Source organism: Hemiscyllium ocellatum, chromosome 21 (genome assembly GCF_020745735.1).
Source record: "Hemiscyllium ocellatum isolate sHemOce1 chromosome 21, sHemOce1.pat.X.cur, whole genome shotgun sequence".
Classification (NCBI taxonomy): Eukaryota; Metazoa; Chordata; class Chondrichthyes; order Orectolobiformes; family Hemiscylliidae; genus Hemiscyllium; species Hemiscyllium ocellatum.
In genome coordinates this window covers 47,936,099-47,955,791 of record NC_083421.1, presented here as the reverse complement: position 1 = coordinate 47,955,791, position 19,693 = coordinate 47,936,099, and the positions used below count along the sequence as shown (strand labels likewise).

Sequence of the window (19,693 nt, the reverse complement as noted above, 5' to 3'; positions counted from 1 at the left end):
TACTGTGGAAAAGGATATGGAAGATATAGAATGTAGGGAAATAGATGGTGACATCTTGCAAAACGTCATTACAGAGAAGGAAGTGCTGGATGTCTTGAAATGCATAGGATAAATCGACAAATTCCTTTCCCTGGGGTGGGGGAGTCCAGAACTAGAGGGCATAGGTTTAGGGTGAGAAGGGAAAGATATAAAAGAGGAGCAACTTTTTCATGTAGAGGGTGGTACGTGAATGGAATGAGCTGCCAGAGGAAGTGGTGGAGGCTGGTACAATTGCAACATATAAAAGACATTTGGATGGGTATATGAATAGGAAGGGTTTGGAGGGATATGGGCCGGGTGGGACTAAATTGAGTTGGGATATCTGGTCGGCGTGGACGCGTTGGACCGAAGGTTCTGTTTCCATGCTGTACATCTCTATGACTCTATGTCACACTCAAACAGTGCCTTGTATAATTTCCTTCAGTTATTCTAAGTCAGCTAGTATCAGATACTGGTGATCTGTTCTGGGATTTGTACCACGTTATTGAGGCTTGCACTCCAGCACAATGCTGAGATACCCTTTCATTAGAGAAGTGCTTTCTGTTTGATATGATTCTGAACAGTTGGAAAACTGATAAGACCGTTCAAAGTGTGGGAGAATTGTCCTGGCTATCATTCCTCCGGAACCCAAAACCATGTTGAGCAGATAGATTGTTTTTTTCCACTCAGCTCTTTATATGGAATGGTGCTCTATGTAAATTGCAGGCTGTACTTACTGATGTAATATAACAGATAATTACATAGACATAAAAGTAATGCATTGAATGGTAAGCAATTGCAAGCCTTAAATATTAACCAATGCCTATGTTAATGAAACATTTAAATCAATTACCTTTTGATCTTTTTTCTCTTCACAGACTACCGATTGTAGCAAATTGTTTAAAAGCATCTTGTATTAAATTGTTTTTTGTTTTCACTATATCTAATTATTTTTCCTAATTGTTTACTTAGTTCTCATTTTTTATCATGGTTCTAAAAATAAGCCTTATACATCCATATAAACCAGGAACATGTTTTTATTTTTAAAGAAGCTAAAGCAAGAAACATTTGCATTAATATATAATGAATCCTTGGAATTCTCTGCCTGAGAGAATTGCGGAGATTCAATGTTCAAGATTGAGATCAATAGACTTGTATATTTTAATACATCCAGGGATATGAAAATGGTGCAGGGAAATGGTGTTGAAGGAGATGATAGGTCATGATCCTATTGAGTGGGTTTCAAGGCTGAATGACCTCCTTCTGCTATAATATATTTCTTACGTTCTTACATAACCCCATCACAAACACTAGATGATCCAAAGTGTTTTACAACCAATGATGTACTTTCGAAAAGGAGTCACTGTTGTAGGAAGCATAGTAATCAATTTTCAAACAACAAGCACCCACAAATAATCCTGTGATAATGACCACATGATTTGGTTTAATAATGTTGACTATGAAAGTTTGATGCAGGTCAGTGGTCATATCTCTCCTGTGCTTCTTCAAAACAGTACCAAGGAACCTTTTCCCTCCAACTGAGAGAGTAGATGGGGTCTCTAATGTATCATACAGGAGATGACACCACTGATTTCATTCCCAAACTACTGCAACAGAGTGTCCATTTTGATTTTTGCATTCAAGCCCTGGTGTGGGATTGGATCTCAGAACAATCAGAATCAGAGATATGAGTGCTACTAATGGCAGCTACATTTGTATACTGCAAAACAGAACAATCATATTGTACATAGGCATTTAATTGATCAATCACTCTCAGAAAATGAAATAGTGTGAAGTGAAAAGGTTAAGTTAGTTTCAAGGATTAAATTGGACTAATTTATCTTTTTTATAGTTTACACTATGTGACTTTGGCTATAGGTCAATTAAAGTGAGTATTGAAGAATATTGATTGTCCAGTTATTTCTTTTCAGTTCACCAAAGTCACCAGGGCCACACACAAGTTGCAGCAAAGACACAGAGAAGAGGACTAGCTTGCAGGATTCCATCACTCTTCAAGCACATGCTGATTTGGTCAGCATTGATTCTCAGTCTTGATCCTATGGTGGGAGCAGGATCCCACAGCAGACGCATCAGAGAACAGAAACGTAGCAATATTAGGATAACCAAACCTGTAACCCCAGCCTAGCCCATAGCTGAGGCGCTGTCGATGGATATTACTGCCATCCGACATACAATGATTACCCTTGATACCTCTGTAAACATTTGAATACAATATCTGAAGGTTCTCTAGAACATCAGGCAGCTCATAGGAACAGTCTCGTGAGGGAGCTTCCACATCAGATGCAATGGTATGAGAAAATATTGATAACAGAAATACCAATCAAAAGAAAAAGCTGATTATACTCATTATACACCAAGAATTGTCAATTTTTTTCTGTATGTTTGGCTGTTGGACATCGCTGACCAGTTTCAAAATCACACGCATGTTAAAAATTTTGATATTGCGCATTGGTACTTGCAGTGATTGGAGTGAGGGCCAGGACTGTAGGATCCTTGTTTGGGGTTATTAAAGTGGGCCAATTGTGGAGCCCTTTCTGACAGATATAAACAGCTGACGATCCTGAAGCATTGTCCCCTAAGAAGGGCACTGCTTGTCACTGGCCACCTGGTGGTGGAAATTGAATAAAGATTCGTACACCTTGTGTCTCTCACTGTGCCTCACACCTGCACACATACAACATGGGTGCTGGGGAAAAAATAAGCATTACCGCAGTTAGGCGGCAGTGTGGGGGTAAGAAAAAAAGAAGCAGGAGTGTCAAAATAAATAAATAAACAGCTGATGATCCTGAAGCATTGCCCCCTAAGAAGGGCACTGCTTGTCACTGGCCACCTGGGTGTTTCCTTTCTTCCTGGCGGTGGAAATTGAATAAAGATTTGTACACCTGCTGTCTTTTACTGTGTCTCACACCTGCACACACACAACATGGGTGCTGGGGAAAAATATAAGCACTACCGCAGTTAGGCAGTAGTGTGGGGTAAGAGAAAAAAAACAGGTGGATCAGAGAGTCTCCTCATTGTAGGGACTGGCTCAGAACTGGCTGGTCAGAGCCCATGTAATGTGCACATGTAAATAAAGGCTAGTTTGGTGATGGAATAACTTCCCTCTTGGAGTTATTTCAGTACTGTTTTAAAAGAAAAGAAACAAAAACTTACAGTGCTTCTCAAGTTCCCACACACCCTAAAGTGCTTCACAATCAGTGAAGTAGTTTTGAAGTATAGTCGATGCTGGGTGCCAGATAATTTACATGTAGCATGGACTCACAAGCAGCAGGGAGACAATTTGACCAGTCATCTGTTCTGAGGTGTTGGTTGAAGAATAAATATCTGGTCAGCACATCAGAACTGCTCCCTACTTTTCTCTGAATGGTGCCATAGGATTTTGCATATTCGGGGTAAAAACAATGACTGCAGATGAAGGGCTTTTGCCTGAAATGTCATTTTTACTGTTCCTCGGATGCTGCCTGAACTGCTGTGCTCTTCCAGCACCACTAATCTAGAATTTTGCGTAATCAACTGAAAACAAACAGTACAATGTCTCAGACAAAATAACTCCAGAAAGTAGCTTTTCAATTTGAATCTAGCAATTTATCACAAGTTACCAGTACATGATTCTGAAGGAGTTTGGTTCTGTAATAATTAGCCACTGGCCATCTTTCAGACTATCCTCTCGACTATTGTACTTTTTTTAATGTATAGGTATATTTCACTGACAAGTATACTTATTATATCTGTTGTTAAGGCAGCCTTGTCCAGAAAAGCCTAAAGGATTACATTCGGAAATCTTAAGCCTGCTGCCTGTATTGTCAATGAACCACCTGTGACTCTCAACTCACAATAAGCTGTAAACCAACCTCTTTGCTCAGTTTAATTAAGCCTCAGGCTGTTGTCTAAATATGGGTGTTCTTATGGTATAAAGTTAAGTAACTTTTTTTAAGCTTAGTGGGTTTGATATAACATGATTTAAATTTTCCTCTTCGACAGCAGATTAGCTGTAATACAACAATCAATAACCAAAATCAAACATTTACAACAATTAACAACATTTGCAATAGTGGGTGGAAGTGAGGATGAGTTATTTAACTCAGGCATCTAGTTCCAAGATAGAAACTGATCCACATTTATCTACAATGGTTAGTCTTGGCAAAAAGACCCATTTTCCTGGATCTTTCATTAATTCTTGATATTTGTTGTGCAGGTTAAAGTTCTACAGTTTTGTTTTAGGCACAACAAATAAAAAAATGTTGCTTCACAATCTGAGCTCTATCTAACTTAGTGAAATATCATACATTAGGCAGGATAGGTCTGTGCAAAGTGAAGTTCTCAACCCAAGTCTTTTTTAATACTCTTTGTGCTTGTCCATGCATAGAGTGACATTTTACATGATTCATTAAATGTTAAAAGAAGAGCCAATCAGTTTATTCCTTTCTAAGTACAACCTAATAAATCTTTTACACATTTTATCATTTTTAAATGAAGTAGGGCCTGATAACATAATTCTTTTTTGAATATAACCAAAATAGAACCATTTGAGATAGACAAAGTAACAACTGTAGAATAATTTGTTCCTCATGAGTGCAAAAGGTGTGAGGGACATTTCATGGTATGGGATAAAATCCACTTTCATTATGCAGTGTAAAATCCACACTCACTGGTCTTTTCTGTGATTAATTTAAGATCAAAACCATTATTCTCCTGCTTATTATCTCAGAATTCACAGAGTATCTTTATTTAATGATAGTCTTAAGCTGTGGTATGTTCAATTATTTCTTTAAAAATGAAGTCATTTGGAGACTAAGTGTAGAAGGATTCACAAACTAAATAAAATGTTTTGTACTCTTCAAGAAAGTATATCAGCATTCATTACTGTGAAATGATTTGTATTTGCACTGTGCCTAATCTAACTGCTGACTGGAGTAAATCTAAGAACCTGTCAGCAATAAAGCCAGTTTAAGACCTGAGATGACGATAATATTGCACAGGACACCTATTATGAGTGAACACTATGTAGGCTTCACTGCACAGTTTCAGATCATGGCCATAAACCTTTAAAGAGTAGGCAGATGTTTCAAGCCTAAATCAGAAGGCTGATCTGTGTTAGTTAAAGGAAGTGACTATAAAGATTTTATATAGTAGGATATTCCTCTGAAGTGAAGTCTGATTCAGTAATCCTTACAAACATAACTGCTGTTATATGATCCATTGTGTCTTCCTGCTTGAGTCAGAAACATCTGTTGTTTAATATGTACAGCTGATTTACTATCTATAGGGTGCTTATCTTGCTTTGGATTTGACCCTGTCCTTTTTGCTACAAATCAGTACTCCACTGTTTACTTTTACATTGTCCTAACAACCCACTCTTTACCTCTGTATAGCTTTGTCCTGCCCTTCATTTCCTTTGTTGTGTGCAAACATAGTTTAATTGTTTTATTATAACTAATTAATTATGATTCGATAGGTTTCAGTGCAGTTCGTGCAATTTGCTGTTCACATTAAGTGTGCTTCAAGAAGTCTGATAAATGAATGGTAGTTATAAAAGTCTACTCACTTAGATATGTTGCTTGTTTACTGAATTATCTCTTGTTCTGAATGGGGCATAGCAATAAGCAAGGATTTATTAACTCTTTGTTTGAATTTGACTATGAAACAGATGCCACTGACCTGTTCATGTTTTAGATTGTGTACTTACATGTTTCATTGGGTGACAATTTATGATAAAAATAGTCTGCATTTTCACACCATTAAAACAAGTGCAAGGAATTATTTTATTTCTTTATGTTTCTCGAAACTGAACAAACAATAGTGTGCTTCAATAATAAAAAACATTCTCACAGTTTAGATATTACAACTATTATTTCTATCTTGGATTTCAGTCAGGTTTTCTTCCATGAGTCTATTTGTTCCTTGTCTCAATTATGTAGTTTATTCCCTTGTATCTGTTCATTATCTGAAAGATGCAGTTTGTGTCAATTTTTGTTTCATGACATTTTGATGAAAGAATTTATGAAAAATCAAATTATTGCTTCTGGCAGGGAATTAAAACAATTTTTCATTTATAAAGCAAAGAATATTACTACCTTTGGGAATTCCATAATTCTTTTTGTATTCCCTTCCCTCTTTACAGCATTAAACTGCACAGTACATATAATGGCTTCAATTTTTCCTAATCTGTGCTGAAACACAGAAATCAGTATCATAAATTATTGAAGTCTCGAACAGAAACCCATGGCACTGCCATCTGAATTTCAAACCCCCAAAAGTAAAATCGTTGATGAAAATACATTTTCCCTTCTTAAATGGTGCACAGTGGATTAAGTGAAATACTACCCACGATGATGCAATGAGGTTTGAGATTTATAGTGACACATTACAAGGGTAAGCATCTTCCTTGGGGTACTCTCATTTTCTTGCAAGCGGCGACTCCTGTGTTTAGTTCTTTTCGATGTTTGTTTAATGGCTCACTAAAAAAAAATCATAACTGCTCATCAAAAATGTTGCAAGGGTTGATGATAGGAACATGGAACCTTAAGATTATAATGCCAGGCCATCACCTATATAAAGTCAATGATGTGCCATTCAACATCAAATTAAATTTAATCCCCTTAAGCAAGCATTTCAAAAAATCTCTGATTTATATGTAGAGGATACATTATCATTGTGCACCTATTATGAAAAAAAATGATAAATTTGTTGGCAGTGAACATTCATTTGTTGACTATTCATCCATCACTGACAATCTGACAACAAATAATATATGATTCTGATGAAATCTCATAAAATTCTGGCAAAAAATCCTGCATGATTTTACCACTGTTTAAGGTGGAGTATCTGGTTGAATCAGGTTTTTCTACACAAAAGCATAGCATATTGTCATCTGTGCCAGACACTCACATGCATTTTTGTAAAAATATCTATGCTGTCACAATGATTGTTAAATAGAAGCACTGTTTGCTTCTTGCATTAATTGCTATTGAAATATTTTCTCCATTCCCTTCTGCCAACCCCAACCCCATTTCAGCATTCAGGTTTATGATTACAGAGTATGTCACCAGCCACAGCTATAATCACTGAGTACAGAAGTAATTATTTCATTTTGTCAACTCGCCACCGTAATGCAAACAAGTTATGTTAAGTGGTGATACCTGCAATCCACTTCCTTCAGGAGGATTGTGAGATTGGAAGTGAATACAGAGGTGGTGGGAGTGAGACACATGCAGCAATGTGAATTTAAACAAGGATGCGATTTTTCAAATTGAAACATTGCATAAGCGAGATTCAATGTCAATTACCTCACTTTTCAAGTTCTTTCTGGATATAGGCACCTGTGATTTATTGCTGACTGTGTCAAACTGTAGTAAGTGTTCTCTCCTTTGGCACTCGCATACAGCAAACTCAACATGGCATGACAGTTTATATGCAATGTGCAACAACAACTTACATTTATGTAGTAGCTCAAATGTAGCTGTAAGACAGGAGTGTTATAAAGCAAAGCCAAGCCATGTAAAAAAGTAAAATGACAGATGACGGAAAGACAAAGGCACCCTGAAGGAGAAGAGATGGGTCATGTGGCAGAGGAAAAGGATGTAGAGAGGCAGTGAGTTTCGGAGTTTCTGAACTTCAGTTTTGGTGTAAGGAGGTCACAAATGGTGGAGTTGATTAAAATTAGCAAGGGTCAAGTTGTCAGATTTGGAGGAATGCAGATGGCTCGGAGGATTGTGAGATTGGAAGTGAGTACAGAGGTGGTAGGTGTGAGACACATGCAGCAATGTGAATTTAAACAAGGATGCGATTTTTCAAATTGAAACATTGCTTAAGCGAGATTCAATGTTAATCAGCAACGCAGCCCTTGAGTACTGGCTGTATGGCACTCAGCTGTGGGTTAGCTCACAAAGCAACAGAGGTTTAGATGACATCACGTTTACGGAAGGTAGGATGTTGGTGGCTGGCAGGGAATGTTTTGGTGTAGTCCGTAATCATATGCAACAAGCATGGCATGGCGATGGACCTGCTGCTCCTAGAGCAGCTTCTTTCCCATTGGGTTATTTAGTCAGCTTGTGGTCCACCTACTACCCATTTCAATAAATGTACCAAATTTTAACTTACATATGCTGTAGCAAACAGAGAATATCCAATAAAGTAAGCCCAGTGAACACGGGAAACAAAATTACCCCAAATATTATAAAACTGCTTCTGCACAAATATATATATATAGCATTCTAAGAAACAGTACATGTTTAAGAAACAACTTCATTGTAAGATTTGTTAAGGTGACAATTTGTTATACTTTTCCTTTTATATTAAATCTGTATCCCAGCTTCTTCATTTTGCCTCTCATTCAACATGACTTTCCCTCCCTTTCTCCTATTGTTGTTATCTATTATTTTCCATTTCCCCTTATTTCACATTTCATTATTTTTGCTGTTGTAATACCCATTTGGCCTGTCTCCTGTCTTCCTGTTTATCTATTGTCATGTTTTCTAAACCTCAAGATTTTCTCTTTAGCTCTTATGCCAATGAACACTGAGGTTTTTAAGAAAATCCAGGCATGACACTCTACTATAGCAACCACACCTCCCCAGGAAAGCAAGGACAATCTCTTATGTACCAAGAAAGCTTTTCACAGCCTGGCAGCAAGAGTAATTCCTCCTTTATGGAACAAGAGGGATTAGTGGGGTGCACTGGACTGAGGACTTAACCCTACCCCCAGCTTTTTTTTTCAGCACTAATCATTCAGACCCCTGCTGTTGTGTACCATCAAACAGAGCAGAAAAAAAGTTCTGAATGATACAAGAGCTGTGTTGTGGAAGAGTCTAATCTTTCTTTAATACTTTTCCAAGTTCAGAACCTACATAGAAAGGCAACGTAACCCATTAATGACCCTGTGCATGCTATTAAGAGGAAAATCAGTGTTGTACGAACCAAAACATTATCTACAAGAAACATAGATTCATTGTGACTATACAATTCCATTGTGTTACTAGTTAAAAGTTAGTCTAAATAGTTAAAGTTTAATATTTAATTCAATTAGAACAATGGTTATGATTAGAATTTAGTGGCATGAACATTTTAAACAGGTAAGTCTTTGAACATTCAATAAAATGATTGTAATACAGCAAAAATGCAATTCTTTTATTTAATCATTTTCTTACTCAATAGAGCTCTATCAACTGCAGCATAATGTTAATTGCTTACTTCAAATTACAACAGAACTCTTATATAACCACAACTTATTTTGGTAATGTGTAAGGTGCTGATTAAACAAACCATAAAATGTGCTTCATTTCATAACTGGGACCAACAAAAAACCTGATCTATTTTTATTTGCCTCTTATTTTCAAAAACATGGTTAAAATTTTCACAGCATTTGAGTGTGCTGATAAACAGAACTATTTTTAACAGTGCAACCGAAAAGCTCCCCTGTCAGTGTTAGGTAAATGACCCAGTAAGTAGTCTGTTGGGATACGATTAGATAAGACTGATAAGCACTAGCTTAGCTCCTGGCATGTCATTTGTGCATCTGTGTTTGTGGTAAGGATCTTACGGACCATCCTCTTCACACCTGAATCTACAGATTTCCAGATAAATTGCGCATGGTAAACTACCCCGTGTGGCCTTTCACCGAGAATACTAATGTTGACTCTGTGCTTTCCCATAGGTTTACACGGACTGAGGATCTCTACAAGGAATTAAAGGTGTGCAGAGTCAATCTTTGACAAATAATCAAAACGAGATCTGAAAAGCAGATTTAACATTGTGCAGTTTATTCTGGGCTTTTAATGCTGTGCTAAAACATAGGTCTGTCTGAATGCATTTCTGTACCTGTGTAAAAGGAATTCATGTGAAGATTTGAGACTGCGAGAACAGTTGAACCACTTTGTGAGAGATATGAAGTCAATGTTCAACAACACTTACTTTTCCCAAAGTTCTTTAGAATATGAAAAGAAATGTTAAGAAGTATAATGTACATAATATTCCACCAAAGACATTTTATGACTTCTCTGCTTCATTGCTACATCATGGATGCTTTAATTGTTTTATTTATTCTTCTAAATATATAATCTACTAAACGATATGAATTAGGTTACTGTTCCACTACAGTGTACTTCCACTGCAGTTTAAGCAAGAACAAAAACTTTTAACGTAGAAGCCAATTAGCATGGAGTAAACTTTGATTTGAAATTATTCAAAAGAAGTACACTCTAAGTGTTAGTACCATGAGCTGCCTCACTCGAAGTGAGTTTAGCCACCTTGTCATTTTTCTGACTGTTCAGGGCCAATACCTTATGACAAATCCCATTGATATCTTCGAAACAATGACCATCATGCGGTGGTCTCTGAACTGCCTACAACTCATGTGTACGTTAGATAGCACAGTAATAACAGGCTCAGTTTGATACCATCATGTTGAATTGTCTGTAAATTAAAATTGCTTACTTGCGAATTAAAGATCTCCCATTGGGTTACAAAGCTTTCAGAAGTGCTAGTAATTACCAATCTTAAATTTGACTTTATTACATTTTTGTTGAATTAAAAGACATAAGCATTTGTCAACCTATAACAAGATATTGATACGTAAGATGTAACCAATGGGAAGGTCATGGTGTATATGAAAGATACTGAATGTTTCAAATATCTGGCTAAACAAGCATTTGCATGTTTTCAAAGGGTTCCTATTTTTAGCTGTACTTGCAATAATAAACAATGCCCAATATGCTTTCAAAGCAGGACTTGTAAAATAAAGGTAAAAGGCACAACTGCAAGTTCATTTGTGCAGTGAAATCCATTAGTGTTGATTGCAGACACCATTAAGCTGCTTCACTGCTCTTTGAGAATATAATCTAAATTTTTCTAAGTAAATGCTTTACTTCTCAGAATGCTTCTACCTGCTGAGGACTCCTTAGAAACAGTAAGATGAGACTCTGACCTTATTAAGACCAAGTTAAAGTATAACAACATATTAAGCTTTCACCACATGACATGAATGATTCTAGACTAAAGACTTGTCATTTCTGCTACACTTCTCCTTCAGATAGGAATCTACACTCCAATCACTTGAAGAGATAAAAGCTGTTAATAGCTTTAGTACTGGGTATTTTGACTCAATAACATGTCTTGTTTTCATCTTTGCACATTATTGGTTGAGTTTTCACTGTCTCCAAGTACACAATCTATTTAGAGACTTAACTGCTCCATATTTTGGCCAAAAAGAATACTGTTTATTAGAATGAAAGTAGAAACAGCTGTAAACATTTGCTTTGATGAAGAGACTATGACTTCTCTGTGCCTTAAGGCACATACCCACTGTGTGTCAATCATTAAAAGAAGAAGGTAAGGTGTATTCAGGGTCAGTAGAAGGCCATTGGACATTTCAAAGGCCTTGGGGGTTCTAGCAAACCCAGCATGGCTTGGGGGACTGAAAATTTACAGGCTATATCGCCTTCTGACCTTTGGCCTGTACAGGCACCTCTCTGGCTAGCCTCAAGCCTGAGTCTGTCTCGTGGACACACAAGGTGGCACTGCTTGAGATCTCAGGACTCTCACATATTTCTGGCTGCCATGTGATGTTGCCTGCTTGTACAAAGAGTGAGTCAATTCATCCTGATGTTCTAAAGATGCAAGTTAAAGACAATAAATAGAAGATCCTGCTGGTTTTTATTAACACTTGAGTTCCATGTGTGCGACATAGAGTATTATGATCTGTGGAATTCAATTAGGGATATTTAACATATATATTTACACAGCCTCACTCTTAAAACGATAGATTAGGCATTTTTTTAATAACAGTGCAGTAATGTGATTTTTCTAATGTAATTTGCCTCTAAATGTGAAGATATGATGTGTTTTTCCTCATTTTATTTTTCTGATTATAAGTTTCATTGAAAACTTCAGAAATGTTACCAGCTGTAAAAAAAATACAAGAAATGGAGCACAATTTGCCAACTGTTTAGCATGAGAAATCAGTTGGCTGTTGGTGCCAACACTCTAGGGGAGAGAACACAAGCAATGCAGAACAGGAATTGCCTTTCATATCTGATGGTATTCATCATTAACTAGAGCAAGTTAGTCATGTCAAACTATTCCAAGAGAAGGCGAAAATGTTTGGAACTGTTTGCAATGACTTGTTACCCTTCTCAGGGGACTGATAAAATATTTATCTTTATTGAGATGCCAGCTTGGCTCTAAGTCTTTGTACACAGTAAGATGTACAAGCAATCTCAAACAATTTAATTTAGTTACCGACTTGTGAAAATGAAAGTAAATTCAGCCTCTTGCCCTTGGTCAGCAGTTTGCAGCATGGATCCTGTTTGATGCACTGACCTTATCAGAACTGAAATAGGATCGCCGAATAAAATAATTTTTCCACACCAAGTGGCACAGCACACTCTTTGACTTTGAGAATGCTCTGAGTCAGTTGAAAAGACCGAAATGGTGCTGCCTTTCTGGAAATAAAGGCACTGGTGACAGCAAGGTTGGAGTCAGAGAGTTTGTCGCCATGAATCAAAACACAGATTTCCATGAAAGCAATTTCAGATTAAGTGATTTTAGGAAATTGAGATTACACCATTGCTAAGCCTACATGCTAAACTGGTATATTTCTGTAATAGTGTAAAAAGAGTTACATGGGAAGGTGGATCTTTCAGCCAAAAGAAACTCATGAAAAACATAATTTATTGAACCATACGCACTTTTGTAGTCTGTGATTAGTTTAACAGATTAAATGAAAACTATATTGAAAATTAAATTCTAGATTTATGCTATTTCTATTATTTACCAAATAGTGAAGCAAGTTAACGTACTGACTCGAAAAAACTCCTATTCTTCTGTCTCCCAGGCATTTTAAACCTCCTTTTTAAAAGGATGCATTATACTTAATCACCGCCTGATTCTTACTAAATTAACATATGTTTACATAGTAATGAGCTTTAAATTGAGGCCCTTTCTTTTTTAATTAAGATCCCAGCAGGTGCAAATATAACAGATTACTTAAGAATATTCGAATATCAATAGCCCAAAGCATTTTCTTTTTTTAAAAACAAATTTTAATAGCTGCAGGTGTTACATATCTAATTATGCTGTTGTATTACATCTGAAAATTATAAATAATTTATTTTATCTATTATACAATAAAATCAATAGCCTGAAGGTTCCACTCAGTTCTGTTGGATTTTTTCCAGGTGCAACTCACCTCAAATCAGAGTAACTGCTGCAAAAGATTGCAGAATTTCAGGCAAGGATTGTGTTCTGCGTGAATAGGGTTTCCATAATCTTTTGTGCTAGCTTTCCAAAGTACAAAATGATCAGGCCCTGCCCAGGAATCAACTCACATCACACCACCACCCCACCCCCTCCACCCCAAGGCTAACGTAACCACCACTAGGAGCTTCTGTGAATTGCAATCACTTACAGGCCTTCAAAAAAGCTCTAAATATTACTTTGGAACTTTTGGATTCTCGGGTGTATTCAAGGGCTTGGAATGCAATTAATAATCATTAAGAATCAGACTGTTGTGCTCCAATATAACTTTAAAAAATGGTGCGTATTTAACAGTTATTTCAAAACAAGTTGTCATCGATGGTGCACTGAGCGTGTGATTTAAAATATTTCTTTAGTTGATAAAGCCATTTTTGGTTATGTTAATCAAACTTTACCCAGTTGCCATTCATATTTAAATATCTCAAGGATACATTTTAAAAAAAGAAAAATTGCATTTTAATCACCACCTGATTGTGCTGAGTTGTGGCAGATTTTGTGTCTGGTGATATACCAATGAAATATTGATGTAAGATTATGGTATGATTTTGACACCACCGAAGGTCATTTCACCAATTCTACTCAATATGCAATTGTATCTTTAAAAAATTTAAAAAAAGGTAAGATAGTCAGGCACACAATGGATCAAATAGCCTGTGCTTTAAGATGTTACAATTGTATGATTATGGGCTGTGCTTTCTATGGTTGAAAGCCCAATTGAGCAACTAGTGCTTTTGATTGTTTCATATCTTCACATATGCTTTTTTCTGTTTGGCGAAGCATTGGAAAGATTAGCAGGTTGATTATCAACCTGTTGATCTGCATCACGAAGGAGCTTTCTTTGCCAACATTTATTGCTCATTCTTAATTTCAAGAGCAGGAATTGAACCCGAACCCTCTGGCTCCGTAGTAGGAATGCTGCCTTCAAGCCACATCACGTCCTATTCTGCAACTAAGAAGATTCTGCATTGAAAGGTGAACATTTTGAAGTAACTTCAGAAATTAAAGAGTGTGCACAGCTGTCACAGCAATGATTATAACCAGAATTATTCAATCACAGCCATGCAACAGCAAGCATGCATAATGTGCTGGATACGGAGAGGGAGGTCTGGGAATGCAGAATATGTGAAGGATTTGGGAGGTGGAACTGAGTACATTCCTCATCTAGTGAATCTATCAAAATATAGGCAAGTAAATGGACATAAGAGGACCACAGAAACCCTCCAGGTGCTCACTGGTCAGGAGTCAGGAATTGTCAAAGGTTGGATTTAGTCATTCTGCTCAATTTTTGGGTGCCTCAATTTCTGCATGCAATCTCCAACATTTGGTGTTACCCATTGGCAATTGCACAACCTACTTAGCTCATTGTGGAATTGCAAATAAAAGTGAAAGTCAGCCAGCAGTCTCATGTGAACACCGTTATCAAATTTCCCTCCAAATCAGACACCACCACAGACATTCCCATTGGATCGATATTCAACCATGTCCCACAGAACCCAATTGTAGTAACACTATCACCACAGAGATTGCAGTAGTTCAATAAATCTGACCATCTCCTTCTCTACTTAGGGATAAGCAATAACTTCAGCCTTGCCAGCATTGCTGTAGGCTCAGTGCTTTGTCAGGAAGCTCCCGTCATGGGTGAGGGCTGAGTTATGGCACAAAACTGTTTGTAATGACTGCCGAGTCATTGCTCCTCTGCAACTTCATATCTGCTATTAATAGAAGGGATATTATAAACAAATAATACACTTCACACTTACCCATTTGTGGAACACAATTTTACTGCATGGACCGTTATGGAATATGAATGGATATTTTCATGCAGCAAGCCATACAAATCATAAAGTAATGAATATTGTACATACTACAGACCTGTGTTAGCTAAATTGTCACAAACACAACCACTTTCCAGGTTTTACTTTATGAAGAAATCCACCAATTTTTCTTCATATGTCAGAATACATTCAGGTCTGGTAATCTCTATCTGTCACAAGTTACACTCACCTATAATGTTCAAGCTCCCTGACATGTGAAAGCATTGTGATTTGAGACTTGATGATATGCTAAGTGTAATTTCCTTCTGCAAAACATTCATTTGAATCCACCACAGTATACATAAGATGCTATTTGCATAATCCTGCTATTGATATGTCAAATGTTTACAATCTTATGACCATTTCTCCAGTGATCCACAGATTTTTCTTTCATGCAGTTAACTTTGTTTCACATCCTATGTTTTGATTTAACAGCAATATCCACTGTTTTATTCCTATTCTTTTTAAATTGGACTCTTTCCCAAATATCCTTGCAGGTGCTTTGAGTGAAGGGCACAGCATTGACACTGCCAGAAACGTATGAGTACATCTTGCTTGACCCTGTTAAATAACTATCCTACTTCTGCCAAAGACAAATTCATTTCTGAACAACAGGATTTGCCAGGATTTGCTCATTGAAACTGGTCTCATACTACTGTTATTGAGACGTCGCAATTAAACACCCGAAGTTTTAAAACTTTATCGGGGTCAAGTGGCTTGTCAGTTGCTTCAGAATATTGTTCCAGGTAAACAATGTTTGGTGAATACATTTTCATTCTCCTTATAACTTGTATTTCACACAGTCACCTCTTAAGGATTCTGCGCCCTATAGCAACTTCATTGATAAATGCCTTACTCCCCCAGTGAACTACTAAAGGTAATAGTCGAGTGTGTAGTGCTGGAAAAGCACAGCAGGTCAGGCAGCATCTGAGGAGCAGGAGAATCGACATTTCAGACAAAAGCCCTTCATCAGGAATATAGGTAATAGCTCTAGATATCAAGGAACATGTGAATGTCTGAAATGCTTCCTACTCTGGGTGAGTAAATTGTGTTATTGTCACTACATTGTTCTTAGACTACATGTGACATATTTTGTATATTTGACAAAACCATGCCATCACCATTGACTGCACCTCAAACTTCATTCATTGCTTGTAAAGTGCACTGGGAATTCCTGGGCTTATGAAACCACAACAGAAATACAAATTGTACATCGTGATCTGAATTTTTAGGTGGGTGTCAGGTTCACCCATCAATCGTCAACTGATTTGAGTTTTAGTTGCTAACCAAACAGAAATAACAAGGACCCTTAGGCGGAATGTACAATATTCCAGTCACAGTTCAAACAACCATTCACCCAATGTTATGTCCTGATTCATCTGTGGGATAACAATGGTACGTAGCAGCTCCTCATCGATGACATTTTAAGAAAACTTTTCTTTTACTCAAATGCCTAGATTTGCACCCATGTTACCTGCTGACCCTTCATTTGGAGACCTGCCAAGGAATTAGGAAACAATTTAATGTGGCAGGAATATACCAAGATCAAAATTCTATTCTTATAGATCAGTGTCCAGCAACACATACTGATTTAAAATTCTCCCTCATAGCAGAAGTACTTTTTTTTCTGAAATAAAACACTCCCTTTCACCATATTGCCGTTGTGAGAAGGATGGCCTGTCTAATGCAACACATGAACCATAATGGGATACTGTTAGACTGTGATTCTTCACAGCAAACTGAGTAGTATCAGTTAAGTACTGAAACAGATAGACACCCGTGGCACTGTAACTAAGATGGTTTTGTAAATATGCATGAAAAGCTCTGCCCCAGTTGTGTCGAGAGAAAGCACCTAAAATAAGTTTAAAATTGTTAATTACAGTGATATCAAACCATGACAGTTGCAGAGCAGATTTCTGGAAGGGAACAAGAGTTGATGTATGACAGTTGTGTGGAGAGACTAGAGAAACTGGATTTGTTCTTTTTTTTAATCAGAGAAGGTAAAAGGATGATTTATTGGAGGTAATCAAGATTATGGGGTTCTAAATAGTGAAATCTATCATGAGAGTTGATAACCTAAGGTCACAGATGTATGATCATTGACCAAAGTACTAAGTGGAGATGTGGAGAGTTTTCAATGTAGCTAGTTGCTGTGATTCAGAATGCACTGAACAGAAAGGATGGGCGAGGTAGATTTCAATCATGACTTTCTAATGGACATCTCGTAAGTTCAATACTTGAGAAGGACGAAATATTGCAGAGTTTTATGGAAACAACAGGGGAATGGGATTAATTTTATTGCTTAATATGAAAGACCTGACACAACTAGGATGGGATGTAATTAATAATTGGTAATGGGGTATCTTGCTGTTGTCTGGGAAACCACGTGCTGCCTGTGTTGAGAAAGACCCATGAAAATGAATCACCCATCAAGCAACAAATGGCTGGTGTTGTTGGGTTTAGCCCAGGATTTAGGCAGCCTTCCACCATCCACCAGCACCACCATGAGGAGTGACTGCTGTCTGAAATGAGCCAAGCAGAGGCCAAGTTTCATTGAGAAACTCCCATCCCATTCTCACTCAAGTGAGTGGGAATGGGATGGGAGTAGTGGGAAGAGGGTCACTCACATTGTGCGGTGGCGTGGGGGAAACAGGTGCAGTGGAGATGGACAGGGCATCAGAAGAAAGGGTTGGAGGTGACACTCAGACAAGACTCCCCCTCTGGATTCAAGTCTCCCAACCAAGTGCTCAGTCTTTTAATGAAGAACTCTTCACTGTCCCCAACCCCTGCCCTCACACCACCAGAGAAACCCATAACCCCATAGGTAAACCCAACAGAGTCTGCCTCTTTTTAAGCTCTCCGCATGATGAACTGTTGTTGGTTCAATACAAATGGCGGCAGGTGGGGATGCTAAGTGGACATTCATTACCCACTTAAGGGTCTCACTAATGTCTGGCTGAGAAGGCCATCTACAATGAGGAGGTGGGGCTGCACCCACTAAATCTCCAAATTTCTGTCTGGAGAGGCACCACACTCCACCTGATGGACTGTTGTCTTCTCTGCTGAAAGATTTCACAGGTTCAATTCTGTCCAGGAATCGTGGGGAAGAGATTGTACTGATATAAAGATACAACGTCCCATGTGTTCTTCTGCATTAGTTTGATTCTTATGTGGAACCATGCATTAAATTTTTAATGAGAAAGTTAAATCCCTGAACTGTTGAAAACTAAGTCACTTCTTTTCACACCTGCATATTATAGGTGGAATTTAAAGGGCCAGCTCAGGAACAGGCTGAGAGACCAGATTGGGTCAGTGTACAGAATCAGGAGGGAAAGTGGAGATGGGGGTCCATATTAAGTTCCCATCTCCCCCTGCACCTCCAATTAAGTCAGGGAGATGAGAGGTCAAAGGTGGTGCTCTCATCTAGGAAACAATTGAGGATGATGATCTCATCATATCCTAACTAATAATCTACTTAATGTGGGGTATCCACCCAGTAAAAGTGGATGGCCTTCCTGATCATCGTACACATGGTGAGGGACAACCCTGTTGCAAGTCCCATCTCTGCACGCATGACTGATCACCACCTTATAAGAGTCTGCTGGTTTGGCCCCAGCAAGTCCCACAAACTCACCTCGATCCCAGGACCTACCATGCTTATTGGATCCAGGATTTGTGCAATTCCAGCAGTGGCCATCATTCTTAGTAACACTACTGGGACAAAAGAGCCTACAACCCAATGATTGATGGCAACTGATGGAGAGGGGATGTCAGTCCTTATCAGGGCTGTAGGCCCAATAATAGGCTATTAATGACCTGACTGTGACTGAATTCTGTTAGGGCTTCTAAAAATGGTCATGGTGGCTTTTGAGTCGTTGGATAGGGCCACCACTGAGGCTATTAAATTCATCCCTATGTCTTAGCACTGCAGACAAAATCATTGTAAACTGAAAGGCTTCATGTTTCTTAGGTTTCATTATTAAAAACGAGACTCTTGTTCTCTTCCATCCAATATCTTTTGAAACCAATTTTGTTTATCACCATAGAGAGAGTGTGAGGAAAGATTTCTTCACCCAAGTTTGTTCGATCCGGAATATTCTACTTGAAAGTACGATGGAATCAGATCCCTCAAATTTTTTTAAAGACAATTGGACATGTACATGAACAACATGAATTTATTGGACTACAAGGGAATAAAACTACTGTATGGGACTAAATTGCAAAGAACTAGTGCAGGCGCAATGGACTGGATAGTCTTCTCTGTGCACTTAACATTCTCATCTGTTACACTAACAGCACAATACAGCTGTTGCATTGTTAGGAGGTTGGAGAGATGGTGGAGTAGTGGTAATATCACTGGATTAGTAGGCCAGAAAACCAGACTAATGTTAAGGGGATGTGCTCTGAGAACCATCATGGCAACTAGTGAAATTTAAATTCAATAAAAATCTGCTAGTCTAATGGTGATCATGTAACCAAATCTAATTCACTAATGCCCTTCAGGCAAGGAAATATGCCATCCTTACTTGATCTTGCATACATGTGAGTCCATCCACATGGTGGTGTGGTTGACTCTTAGCTGCCTTCTG

At 37.9% G+C, this 19,693-nt stretch overlaps 1 protein-coding gene across 2 annotated transcripts in view; it reads right to left on the bottom strand.

Moving 5' to 3' along the window:
• Positions 1 to 19,693, bottom strand: part of LOC132825693 (LIM/homeobox protein LMX-1.2) — a 196,777-nt gene that overhangs the window by 23,942 nt on the left and 153,142 nt on the right. The window lies entirely within an intron of this gene.